The sequence below is a fragment of the Dermochelys coriacea genome, chromosome 10, assembly GCF_009764565.3.
Source record: "Dermochelys coriacea isolate rDerCor1 chromosome 10, rDerCor1.pri.v4, whole genome shotgun sequence".
NCBI lineage: Eukaryota > Metazoa > Chordata > Testudines > Dermochelyidae > Dermochelys > Dermochelys coriacea.
The window spans coordinates 70742113-70751517 of NC_050077.1; the positions used below are offsets into that span (position 1 = coordinate 70742113).

Sequence of the window (9405 nt, forward strand, 5' to 3'; positions counted from 1 at the left end):
TATACAAGCAACAGAAGGGTGATTTGTAATGCTTTATAACTCAGCTAAACCTGAATGGAATTTCACGGGACAAAGGAAAGGCATTTTTCTAGCCCCGAAGCTTCCCTCTACTGAATTTCAAGGGCCTGTACAAACAATGGCAGTGTCAGAGTATCTCAAAAAAAAAAAAAAAAAAAAAAGAGGTTACAAGACTCTTATTATAAAAAGGTGTTAGGCAACCCACAGAGTGGTCACTACCTGTTCTTCTACAATAAATGATACAAATAAATTTCTCTGTTAGGCATTTAATGCAGTATCTAGGCTCAGTGCTAACTATACTTCTCTCCCATATTCTGAACATAAGAAAAAGTGTAATCTGTTAATTATAACAGAGATGGGGAGTGTAAAGAGATCCTGGATAAGTAATTCCTTTATTTCTCATATCCTACAGGCTGTCATTTCTGTCAAGGTCTCCAAAAATGTGTCCTAAAAGGGATAGTATCAAGAAACTGTGCTCCCATAAGTTGTCCATGCTTCCAGGCCATGCTTTGCAACTCCGCAATGAAGCAGCTTTTACTAATACAGGAGAGAAAAAGGTCACCGAGCTATTGGACACAATTCCACCAAAATTCAACATAGAAAAGAAAAGAAAAGAATTCAGAGTTATTGGGCCCAGTTCTGCTTTCACACCAGTTGTACAGCAGTGTAATTCTGGTCCCTCCTGATTTGCACTCATTGTATCTTGAAGATATCTTGTGTGGAAAAATAAATAAATAAATAAATAAACAAACAAACATACAGTTGTGCTAATCATGTAAGGCCTTTGCTCACAGCCTGTGGAGGCAGCACATCTGGGAATTAAGCTTTTAAAGGCTGTGGTCAGACACTAACTCAGCCCAAAGCAGGTGGGCTTCTGTGTCATTACTTGGGTTCACCTACTAAGCCATCTTGTTCCACTCTTCCCCACCCTGTACCCCCCATCATTCCCTTCAAGAGCCGGGATCTGGCGTGGGAAAGGCATCTTTGGGCTTTTCACAAATCCAGTATCCCCTTGAACCAAAACCAATTAGCCCGGCCCAAGGTCCTGCCATTGAAGGACTGTCCCTGCTTTTCAAACCCCTGCAGTCTCAATTGCTCTAAGAAGCCTGGATGTGAATGAGCAGAGCCCACTTAAAGTGGTGCTTAAGCCAGGACCAGGGTGAAGGGAAAGAGAAAATCTCTATAGGAACAGCAATCGGGGTTTCTAAGAGACAACTGACCAAGATTGTGTTCAAATCTTTTTTTTTCCTCCCCTTGAGTTTTGAGACAGACGCCCCTAACAAAACCTGAACTAGTGAATAAACACAGCCAGCAACACCTGGAATTGTGATTCCTCTTAAAGAGACCTAGAGCCAGATCCTCAGCTGTTGTAAATTGCTCTAGCTTCATTGAAGTCAATGGCACTATGCAGATTTACACCACCCCAGGATCTGGTCCATAATATTCAAATTAGGGTCAGGCCCAGTTACAGCTAACATTGTGCTAACAGTTTGAATAAACATTTCTGCTGCCTAGATCCTTGGACAGCAAATACTCTCAAGGTAATTTGGCTCAGAAAAGCATATAAGAGAAGACAAGGACAAGAAATACCCAAAGCTACAAACAAGCCTGAAAACAGTGACTCTATTAAGCCACATGGTGCAGAGAGAGCCAGCAAAGGCAGCCATCTTACATATACTATACACAGCAACTACACACCTGCAGGGACCTCATGGAGGTTCAGGGCGATAAAAAGGACATTTTACAGGAATTTTGTGAGGCCCCCCAGAAGATGAAAATAGGGTACTGGGGCCCAGTCTCTATTCAGCTCCCATTTATGCATCTGCTGAGCTATGCATACGTACCCGCACCATCACTTGGTGCAAACATGTGAGCTCACACTTTAATCATTCTCACACTTGCATGTGTGCAAGGCTTACAACCTGCAACCACAGAGGCATTGTTCCCAGGGGGATCTAGAAAGGCAAATTCTAACATGTGCACACACAAAGGTGTGTTTCCACTTGTGGAGGCCAGAGGCTGAAGACTTACCCCATTATGTCAAACAATGCCCCATTGCTTGAGCATTTAAAACTACATTAGACAAATTACTGGAAAATGCAAGATAGAGAACACTCCTGCATTGGCCACCAACAGGTGGGTGACGGGACCTAATAGACCTTTTTCATCTCTAATGTCTATGATTTTATGGACAAAGCTAGACAAGAGAGGTAATAGTACGGAGGGCAAACTAGGTCTCCTGGCATCATGAGCACAGGAAGGGGACAAATAAAAGTAAAACAAATCCTGGGCACTGCTAGCAATCTTGATTCCCATCAGCTTTCGGACCAAAGTTTACAGTGATTTCACAGAAGTGCCCCATGGTGGAATTTCACTCGCTCATAATACAACGTTAGGGCTCAGGCAGCTTGTTTAAATACGACCAGTTATGGGTACATATAGCTTGTTTAAACAGCAGGAAGCAAACTATCTCCGATCCACCCTGGGGGGCCTCTGTGTTTTGGCTAGTCCTCCAGCCTGATGCAAGCCTTGATCGAGACTGAATGGAGGATTGAAAAGTTAGAACATCAGGAAGAAAGAAAAGAGATTGGGACCAGAATGTGGCAGTACAAGCACTCCAGCTGGGGGTGAAGGTATGAGTGATGGTTCAAACTCCTTCCCACCCACCTCCCGCAATAAACTTTTTTTCCAGATCATCTTTTCCGCATGTTTTCAGCAAGTATATGCCTCCCCGCCTTTACCTGCCCACTCCAAGCACTGCCTGAAGGACAAAGACATAGAAGCCTTGGCTATAGCTTTGTGGAAAATCTCATATGCAAATTGCCTATGCTGAATATTAAAGAAGATCCACCAGGTGTGGAAAGGAACTAAAGCATCCCACAGAGGAGAGAAAGCAAAGGGAAAATCTAGTAAATGCCCAGCCTATTATCTTGTTCTGATCTATTGTTTTCAGCTTCCTATATCACTTCCATCACTGGTATCTGATCACTATGCCTGCATCTGACCCATATAGGATAAGGAGCACTCACAAACTTTAAAAGACTAGGACATGCCCTTACTTGTAGGTTTTAGCCCAGATGTGCCACACAGGATCTCACTGAAGCCAACAAGAATTTGGTAAAAATAAGAGCTGAGGACTGGACCTTGAATGGACTTTTGTGGGCCTGGGGCTTCTCACAATCATGTTGCAGCTTGCCCCACTCTGTGTCCTGATCGAGGACAGATCCTATGAGATGCTGATGCAGGCATCTCATTTTAGGAAAAGTTGCAAGAGATGTAGTGAATACAACTGACCTACAGCTTTTGGATAAGCTGAATGGTAACCCTGTGATGGGGATGTCGCTTCTGTGAATTGTGCAAACAACCAACAATAGCTGCAGAGGGAGAGAAGAGTGAAGAGCTAGAGGACTTTGAGCATTATTTCTCTCTCCGCCAAATGGAGTATCATTCCATCTGTGGAGAGTTTTTGACACATAGTATTGCAGAGAAAAGCCTCTCCTTTTATTTTCTTCTGGAAAATGACAAATTAACAAAAGATTTGTAAAATATGTCCCACAAGACATGAAAATTGGGAGCTATATGGTGAAGTGTTTAGCCCCTTTGTCCAGATCTCCAATTTTGCATGTGAAACTGACCACACCTATTCACTTGGGCAGGCATCCGTTTTGGGTATGCAAACAAACACTTGCATGCAAAAAACAGGTAGCTGAGCATCCACCCACTTGATCAAAATGTGTACAGAATTTTCCATGTGCATCTGCCAAGCTGTGTGCACAAATGCAGAGTCCGACTGAAAACAAGTCTCCAAATATTAGATTTGGACAAAAGCTTTATGAACCTAGGAATTTTAAAAACTGGCCAGATATCAATATGAAAATACTTTATGTGCATTAGATTCTTTCTACAAGTTTCACATGTGGACACCAATTTCTGCACTCTATTTTTTATTTAGTAATGTTATAAATTTGATTTTGTGTGTGTTTGTCTACACACACACACACAGAGTTCATCTCTTTAAACTGCCACCTTCATCCAATTATAGAAGTTAGAGATGGAAGAGATCAGCTAGCTAATCTCCCTGGCCGTGCAGAATTGTTCCCAACAGAATACATATTCTCCAGCTCAGCTGGTCGAATAATTCTTTGTGAATAATATTTGTCATGAATTCTGGCATTTTCAATCAAATGAATCCAGTGTTTGTTAGCAGTGCAGTTCAGTTCTCCATTGCTTTGTTCAGTCCTGTTTTAAAGCATCTCATATTATGCCATTTCCATCAGGATCGATTTTATTATTTAAAAAAAGTGCCATTGCCCATTAGCATGGATTCGGCACTGGAAAATTATTTCTTAATAATAAAATAAAGAAAGGAGGAAAACTGCTAAATTCTATTCTCCCTACCACCACTCTCTTCCAAATTTTCTGGGATTGCGTCAAGAACACATATTTCAGATGGTTTGGAGAGAAGAAAGTTGGATGCTTAATGACACTTTTTTTGCTGTGTTTGAAATGAACGATTCATCCTGACCTTGCCCAGACTTTGTGCCACCATTGAGTTCCATTTCTAGAAAATCCATTTCTTTAATTCTGGCTCTGCGTGTGGGACCCAGCAAATCATGGAATTACTGCTGTAACTTCGGATTAGTAACGCTTTCTAAATGATAGTCTAATTCCAGGCCTTCATGCTTTTCAGCGTGCAAACTCACACAGCCTTTTCCCTGGGAGGCCTCCTGTGGAATTAGTGCAAGTGTCTTCTTCTTCCTCTGCCCTTTTTAATTTCTCCAATGACTTCTCATTAGAATATAAAATAATGAGAACTCCTCAAAACTTTTTTCTTGCTGTATAATCACAGATTTACTCTATTTCCTTCTCCCCTTATTATTAATTATCATTATTATTACAGGTTTTTTCACCCTCAGTTGCTAGATTGGGGCACACATTGCTATAGCTTGGGAAATATGTGGCTTCTGCCACAAATGTAAGGTGGAATGGAAGTTCAAAATGGCCACAACAAAAGATCTCCAGGGTTTCCCAACTCTCCCTGTCCTTTTCAGCCTGTTGATGTAAACTAAAGCTCACACCAAGCAAAGCCCTTCTCTCGTGGACTTTGGCATAGCATGAGTTTGCCCACACACACACACACACACACACATGCATGATCTAAAGAAGATTTGGGGTGGAAGAACTTTCAGTGGGGAGGTTGGTGCTGTCTGAGAAATAAAGAAGAGTTCTTGCTCCCAGAGTGATCTACTTACTTAATATTCAGGACAAGAGTTAGAAAACAATGCCTCTCCTAGAGTTAAAACCAACACTTCTACACACTGAACTGCCCGCAGTAGAGTCTGCAGAGCCCACATTGCCCAGGCAAGCAGAGCATTATATAATCAAGAAAGGTACAGAAGCTGGAGGCAGGGAGGGCAGAGAAAGGAAGTTTGAAGAGCAGCGAAGGCCCCACAAAAGCTAATAAACACACAGGGCCAAATCTCCACAGTCCTTACTCAAGCCAAACTGCTATTGAAGTCAATGGGAGAGTTTGCATTGGGCAAGGAACAAATAAAGGCCCCATGATGGGGCACCAAACCAAACACCCCAGAGAAAGAAGACAAGAACAGCCCATTGCATGCTGAGCCCTAATGCACTCCAGGAAGCTGGTAACATGCTATGCTTCCCCAAGAGCAAACACACACACACACAAATTTAAAAAAAAAAAATCAGGCCGTAAAATTGGGAAAGGGAACAAGAAGACAAGGATTGCTCTTGTAAACCTCATTGTAGCTCTCAGTGTCAGGTGCCTTCAGAGAATTCCCAGCAGCATGGGTAAAATCTCCATCATACTACAGGTGAGGATGGCAATAAGGCGATCTGGGATGAAACACCCTGCTGTGTAGGGCCCGGGATTTGGGCACAGTGGATTGCTAATTGTTCATACCCCCACACAGCTACATTCAAAGTCCACCACGCTGGAACTGTCCGATGAAGAACTGTGTGTGTAACAGAAACAGCCCTGTCTGGGCGTGGAGGGAGGGCCCTGTTTGCAGCTACAGCCGGCCATCCCTTTCCAGCTCTCAGGCAAGCCCCAGAGCCAGCAGGGTGCACTCGCTAGGTTGCTGGCATTGATCTGAACCACAAGAATGTTCGAAGTCCACCTGCTGCTCAAGGAAAACGAATCTAACCGAAGCCTTCTCCCCTTTTAAGGAAACGCAGTACAGTACAACACTGCCCCGTCCCCAAATGGAAGCCCTTCCACTCCCTGCTGAGCACCCAAAGGCACCCGGGGACATGGGTTTAATGTTTCAGCTGGGAGCGGAGCCCCTCAGATTGGCATCCTCGCCCTTCATTCCCACTCGCTGGCTGGGGTTCGATTCAGCCAAGTAAGGCAAAGAAGCTGGTTTGCCTCAATCGGCTGCCAAAATGTGCCAGAAGAGACTTAGCCGGGTGCACGGTGCTTTGTGTTACCATGGGAACGGAATGCAGATTTCCCAATTGCTTTTTTATTTGCTAGACAGTGTAATATATATTATCTTTCAACTTCTCGGGTTTGCGGTGGAGGTAAAGAATCCTTTCTGAATGTTAACCATTCAGGCGACTTGGCGAGAGAAAGTCCCAACAGTTAAAGCAGGTAGTTTGTATGCAGGCAGAGTCTCAATGTTAAGGTCTGCCCCTAGGATCCAGCCCCCTTCCTATTGAGAATACCCCCCCATTCATTTCTGCTCCAGTTCACTCTGCACAGAGACCCCCAACTACACACAAAAGCAGCTGCCAAGACGCATGAAAAGTGATCAAATTATCAAGAACTTGACCTCTCCGAGGGGCAAAGCTTTGGGAGGTTTGAATCAAACCCAGACCAAAAAAATCCGAATGCTAATGCGCGCTTCGGGGTTTGACTCGCCGAATAAATTTGATCAAGGGCCATTGTTCGAAGGAGTTGAGTCTAAGGCACCCCATCCCCTCCTCCCCTTTTGACTGTCTCACACGAGAGTCGATTTCCATCCCCTGATCCAGGAGCGAATTCCGAGGCACGTTTACCAGATTGGGGCGAAACAATGCATTGGTCAGTAAAAACATTGGCTTCGCAGCTCACCTTTCCTGATCGCTTCCTGCCCCCTCGCATCCTGCTCCCTAGGCTGTGGCAAAACTCCTGCCACTCAGCTGCCCGGCAGGAAAAAGGTAAAACATCCCCTGGGGCGTTTCTGAGAGCGCCACGACAGAGACTGCAGAAACGTACCTGGGTCTGGAAGGACTCCGGCGAATCCTTGGCAGAAGGTCGGAGATGATCTGAGGTTAACCTTGCTCTGCTCCAAGGTCCATGGTGTGTCTGGCTCCACGTCCCTCCTTGTCCATTGGCTTCCCAGCTCCAGGAAGGGTTGGAAGTCATTTCTACTTTCGGTTATCTAGCTTTATGATGGCTTAATAACACTCATACAGCTAGATAACCAAAGACAGAAACAGCCCTCCTTCTCAAGGGCCGCCAAAGGCTGGAGAGCTCTCGGGGTGGGTAAGGACCGGGGACCGGCTGCGGCGTTCTTCTGTCTGCCACCAGAGGAGAAGAAGGGGAGAGAGAAAGAGAGAGAGAAACCCATGAACGCAATTCATTCAATGGAAAGACAGGGGCATGCTCTGCTCAGCTCTGCAGGCTCTCGCTGGGATCAAGCTGCTGCTGCAGGGGCCCTCAGCACCTCTGGAGCCCACCCATCGCTTCATGGAGGTGAGACACGCTAGGGGAAGTAGCTGGTTTGCATGGCAGTCATGCACTGTGGGCTGAGATGCCGGACAAGGAGAGAGCTTCTCTCTCACTCACTGCTGACCAACTTCGATTCTTTTCTAATGTTAATCACCCCTCTGGGAAGTGACATCACCACGGGCAGAGCCAATGAGAGGCCTTGCATTCAAATCAGAGCTCCTTCCCGCTCTTTCCCCCCTTCCCAACAATTAAACCCCAACAATATTTCAACTAAACTTTTTTAAACTGCACTTTCTCAGCCACATCAACAAATGTTTCCACCCTCCCCACCAAAGAGATTCTCAGCGTCTAGACCAGTGCATCCGTTCCGGACTGGGAGGTTAGGTCCCTCTAAAGGAAGTGGGGAAAGTTGTAGGACAAACTACAAGTAAGATCCCTGCACCAATTTGGCACAGGGAATGGGGAAAGTTCAGGGCATTCCCCACCTCCCTAGCTATGGCCTGGATTTGGCCAGCCTTGTCTATTAATGTATATCATTGTGATGGGGGTGGCGGGTGGGACTGGAAGATAGCGGAAATTTAGTGCGAAGATCTCAACGTGACCTGTCCATTTGTCTTTGCTGGAGGGAGCCCTTGCAAAGCCCGGGGTACAAGGGGAAAACAGCGACTGGCTCATTCACTGGTTCAGGTGGACTACGATGGGTTGTGTCTACAGGGTTTTATTTTTTTTTAATTTGGGATCTAATCAAGTCATTCTTTTCCAATCTTGCCATTTCACCCAGAGCACCGATTTATGTAATGTGAAGGCGGGAATGATACTGGCCACGGGACATTTTCAGTGTGGGGGAAATAACACCACCCATGCGCATCGTGCCCAGCACCCAACACACTCACAGGTGCACATGCTCCCCTCCCCGCAAAAAGAACGGGCAATCGGACGGAGGAACTCAGCTTCACGGCTCCAAACACAAGCCCCACCGCCCAGTGTGAATCGCATCCCAGGACTAACTGGGACTCCGCTACACCACTTCTAATAGAACTACCATCCGACATGGAAAATGAATCTAAAGCGACGTCTTTACCGACATGCATTTCCCTTTCTTCTCTGCTACTTCACATCCTCATTTCTCTGTGTTCTGAACACGGCTTTTAACGCGGTATGTATGTAGCGGCATGTAATACACATGTGAGAAATACACGAGGTAAATGTGATTATCTTGGGTCATCTGACCTAAACCCAACATCAACAACAAATACGTAATCTCCCTCCATTTCTAGCCAGTGCTCCCTTAGATCTGATGGGGAGAGGAAATGTGACCTTCTGCAAAACAGAGAATATGTAAAATGCGCAGATTAGAGAGATAAAAGGCACCGGCTAAGCACAAACATCCAGATTCCCTGCAATTCTAGGCTAATAGTTTCATTCTCTCTCTCTCTCTCCCTTTCCCCCCGCCCGCTTCAGAAATAAACTGGAAACTCAATCAGGTTAAAAGCTAAAAGATCAACTCTATCAGCTCATATTTAGAGACAACTGTATAAAACGCTGGAATAATGAAAGCTCCGCGCTGGGTTTTGGCACTTCCCCAATGAATGAATTCGGTGTCTTTAAGCACGCGTTTTGCAATACGCCAGTTATTTCTCTCTTTCTTGTGCAATAGTCAATCAGATTTTCCCTCGTTCAATTTTCTACAGGGAGCACATTTCTATTAC

The 9405-nt window shown here is 45.1% G+C and overlaps 1 long non-coding RNA gene across 1 annotated transcript in view; it reads right to left on the reverse strand.

The window, feature by feature from the left end:
• The window catches only part of LOC119862617, a 53879-nt gene extending 46375 nt beyond the window's left edge, over positions 1 to 7504 (reverse strand). The window contains exon 1 of the long non-coding RNA XR_005295309.2: positions 7241 to 7504. This is a non-coding gene — a long non-coding RNA (uncharacterized LOC119862617). The remainder of the gene's footprint in view (positions 1 to 7240) is intronic.
• Between the last annotated feature and the right edge of the window lie 1901 nt (positions 7505 to 9405).